This window comes from Rhinolophus hipposideros (assembly GCF_964194185.1).
Source record: "Rhinolophus hipposideros genome assembly, chromosome: 17".
Classification (NCBI taxonomy): domain Eukaryota; kingdom Metazoa; phylum Chordata; class Mammalia; order Chiroptera; family Rhinolophidae; genus Rhinolophus; species Rhinolophus hipposideros.
In genome coordinates, this window is record NC_138063.1 from 39,745,138 (window position 1) to 39,749,748 (window position 4,611).

The following is a 4,611-nucleotide window of genomic DNA, read 5'->3' on the forward strand; positions in this document are numbered from 1 at the left end:
TACAATTTCAATAATGTAATAATATTTAATCCTCAAATACCTGCTTTCTACAGAAGCTCAACAATGTTAATTTATTAATGCCATATACAGAAGTGAGTTCTGTTGTACCCACTTAACAAGCTGAAATGAATAAGGCACCAGATTTGGTAACTCAATAACACTGACACATAGCCAGATAAACAGGACATATGTGATCAAACTAGCTTCTGGATGATCAATGCTCTTTCCAGACACTAGGGAATACAAAGGTATAGTCATTGAACATGAGTTCTTCATTTTCTAAACAAAAAATGGCAATATCTCACAGGCTAACTCCAAAAGGTAAGTAGTGGCTTCCTGGTCACTATTATGAGTGGGTGGGGCTAGGTCAGGATCTTCCACAAAGTGTCCTTATCAGTAAGAGCTGCCTGATATTGTGACATGAGTGAGTCACAAACAGCCACATATCTGCCTTCCCCATTATAAACTCAGTTACCCTTTTGGTATAATTTACAGTCGTGATTCTAAACTTTTCATTCTGAGGATCTACTTTTATAATAATTCCATAAAAAGAGAAGATTCTCGTATAATTCCACAGCATCTGTTCATAGAGGAATTATATGAAGAAAAACTAGTATGAATTCAATAACTACTTTACATGAGTCTTTATTTCATTGATATTAACTGCCTCTACCTTCATTGAGAACACATGGTCCATGTGTGTGCAGGATGTATTACTTGCTGAATTTACAGATGGTGCTTGGTGTGCATATATGTCTGTGCACTCTGTACCAGCCCCACACCCCTCCTACTCCTCTGGTCAGAGCGCAGATGCTCATAAAGTGGGAACCCTTCATTGTAGTCATACAACTCAAGAAAGGAAACAGTCAAACCAAAATGCTTACAACAGTGTTTAACTTTGAACATTTTCAAGACGGGGTTATTTTGCCATAATTTTATTTTAAATGTTTCTAGTTTTAGGTAATAATAGAAGGATAGAGAACTATTTTATCCAGTGCCTCCAGTCTGAGCTACATTAGCCAGCGACCTAAGGTATCTATTGACTGTAAGGTATAGGCACCCAACAAAGCTAGTTTATTACAAGGTTGTTTTAAGGGTGCAGACTAATATGGTGGGACTGACTCATTTGCAAAGAGTTTAGCCTACTTCAGTTTCCTCTTATGTCATTTACTAGCTGGTGTCCTGAAGTAACTCACCTATCATCTCAGAATCTCAGTTTCTTCACATATAAAATGGAGATAATAAGAGTGCCTGGAATTTTGTATGAAACAAGAGTGCAGCATGAACATGGGGAAGCAAAATAACACAAGGAAGTATGCGACCATGAAGTGAATGCTTAGTCTCAGAGATCAGAGGCTTAAAGAAAAGGATAGATTCAAATCTAAAAAGAAAGATCTCAGTGCACTCACAGAAAGAAAGGTCCCCCAACACCTTTCCTGCTTATTCTTCCAATGTAACACACAGCGGGGCCCACCTTACCATATCCTGGTTGATACCAACTTTATCAACTTTTCCATTAAAGCCGAACTAGACTCAGTGCAGTCAATGATGGACTGTCTGTATGCCAAGTGTATCCCTTGTATAACTGACTGTGTAATGGCTGAAATTGAGAAACTGGGGCAGAAGTATCGAGTGGCTCGAAGGATTGCCAAGGATCCAAGATTGGAACGATTACCATGCACACACAAAGGAACCTATGCAGATGACTGCTTAGTACAGAGAATAACTCAGCACAAGTGTTACGTTGTGGCTACAGTTGACCGGGACCTTAAACAAATAATCAGGAAAAGCCCTGGAGTTCCCACCATGTACTCTTCTAACCATGGGTACAACATCGAGCAGATGCCAGATGACTATGGAGCACCTCGGTTCTAATTCTTAAGGGACAAAATTCCTCTGCTTCCCTTCACCCAACTTTCTCTGTTGCCAGTTTATGAAACATGCTACATCATGAATTATTACACTCACCCATTTGCTCTGTTGTGAGCTGAGTATGGTTAAAGACATTCACTTTTTGAGGATGTTTTGAAAATGATATTCTTGTATCATTTTAAAATTTGTTGCATCTTTTTATAAATCCGATGACTGCCCACCAAAAAAAAAAAAAAATTGCCTGGATCATAAGGCTATGGAGACTATTAAATGCATGCCAGGAGATTAACCTAGGGCTTGGAACATATTAAGTACTTAATAAAGGTTAATTAGGAATGGCCCCAACAATAGAAGTAAAGGTAGTGACAGAAGTATAATCGGGCCCCATGAAAACTATATGAGTTGAAATCTCCAATCTCTCTCCAGGGGCTTCAGTTTCTTGACCATCTGCTTAGCTCTCTTTGCTGTAGACTGTCTTCCTCTCAGCTTCCTAGTCTCTGTCCTTCTCTAATTCTGCCTGAACATGGCCTCACCACTATAACAGAGATACATGAGGGCAAGCATTTTGGTTGATTTTGTTCCCTATTACCTTGTACAATACTGGACACATATTAAACCTTCAATCAATCAATATTTGTAGTACATATAGACTGTCATGGCACCACTTGGGACACAGCTCTACATGGTCTTATTAGTACCAGTAACACAGCACCATTTGAATGGCTCGGTCTCTGTTTGTGATGACATATTCCACGGAGAAGAATGTGATTGAACTGAACATGGGTCAGGTGTCGACTGTAGTCAAGGCAGCAGGGGTCAAGGAGGCAAAGTCACATATGGCTTCGCATTCTAGAATGAATTCTCTAACAGGGAACAGAAACGGGTAGAGCATTATGAGTATCTTTTTTTAATATAGTACAAAAGTTCTTAAGAGAGACAGTTTAGGGCTGGCAAGAGAGATTAAACACAGCTTCGTGGACTAAGTGCTGTTTTAAGTTGGTTGTGAATAATAGATAAGGGTTTGACAGGGAGATTGTTTTTATATTGGTAATGTTCATTAAATTTTGCTTACTATTTTACAGTGAGCAAAGACACAATCTACCATTCTAACACAACTTTTGTTTAATTTCTGCTATGCACAGAGCTTGGTAGCAAATACTGTTAGATATGCAAAAACATAGAAGCAGGCCCTGCCTTCAGCGTCTTTCATTTGGTTGAGGTGATAAGACAATTAACTCAAGGCCTCTATGAGTTAAGAAAGTAAAGGGAGCCTTTTCAACTAGGACAGTAGAGCTGCCTTCTTGGGGGAGGTGAGCCTTGTGCCAAGCACTGAATGAAGCATGAAAAGGCAGAGAAAATGAAAGAGTTGGGTGCGGCAGCTACTCGTCATGGCTTACAGAACATTCATTCCCACCTCCTTTACTCGTCCCACCTTTGTGATAGAGACTGGAATGGAGTTCAAAGGAGTTGTACGACACAATACTTCTGGCCAGTGAGACATAAGTAGAAGATAACATGGCATTTTGCTCTATGAATAAAGATGCATCGCTGGAGTCCTTCTTCCTGACTTGAACAAGGCTGTGATGCCTAAGGCTGTAATAATACTCCTGCAGCAGTGAGGGTCTTTGTATGAGAGAAGTGAGGTCCCTTAAGCAGGCCTAGGCACAGACATGTGAGGAAACCCTACCCATGGCCCCTGCCATTTATAGCTTTCTTTTGAAATTTTGTCAAATTTTTTTCTCATAATCCTATGTTATAGGCTGCATGTTTGTACACCTCCAGTATTCCACCCCCCCAAACAAAAATTCATGTTAAATCCTACTACCCACTGTGATGGCCCTTGGAGGAGGGGACTTTGGGAGGTAATTAGGTCATGAGGCTGGAGGTCTCATGAATAAGAATATAAAAGAGACCCCAGAAAGTTCCCTCACCCCTTCTGTCAATAAGACGGGTTCTCACCAGACACCAAGTCTGGAAGCAACTTGGTCTTGGACTTCCCAGCCTCTAGAACTGAGAGAAGTAAATTTCTGTTGTTTATAAAGCCACACAGTCTGTGGTATTTTCATATAGCAGCCTGAGCAGACTAAGCCATTCAAATGTTTAATTGTTTTAATTCCAAATTTAGATCCAGGCTTTCTCTGCTTTTCTAAATAAATTAACACAATCCATCAACTGTCACTTGGTATTTCATTCATGATTTATTAGAAAGAGAAGCAGTCTTCTCAAAGATTCTCCCTCACCAAATTGATGCACCTCTCTAACTAGACCTAGTCTTAAGCATTCTTTGGGGATGTGCATTCTACTCATGACTCATTACCTTTTTTTCTAAGTATGAAAGATTTTTAAGGAAGAAATGAAAGGGCAGAAATGCCCTATTAACTTTGAGAATGGAGGAAAGAATAGCTAAATCTGGCTCAAAATATGGAAAATCAGCCATGGATTCAATATTCAGTAACTACCCATCACCTTGATACACTGACTTCATCTTTCGCTCCAGACTCAATGAACTGAGGAAAGTGAGAATTTTAATAGAAACTGGAAATGATCCCCACAGTGAGCAGCCCTATGTTTTTTCAAAGTAGTCTCCATTTTAGTTGCTAAGTTTGCAAGAGCTGGTATCATTTCATGGGATAAGAAAAAAAGGGGGCCTTAGAAAATAAATGAACCTCATCTGGAAATTTTTACAAAGACAAAGTTAAATTAACAAATAATGTTGAGTACATAATCAGGACTGGGACA

At 39.5% G+C, this 4,611-nt stretch overlaps 1 pseudogene across 1 annotated transcript; it reads left to right on the top strand.

The window, feature by feature from the left end:
* The first annotated feature begins 1,287 nt into the window (after positions 1-1,287).
* LOC308509671 (rRNA-processing protein FCF1 homolog) lies at positions 1,288-1,875 on the top strand (annotated as a pseudogene). Its single transcript has one exon. The product of its transcript is annotated as an rRNA-processing protein FCF1 homolog (transcript).
* Positions 1,876-4,611: the final 2,736 nt, after the last annotated feature.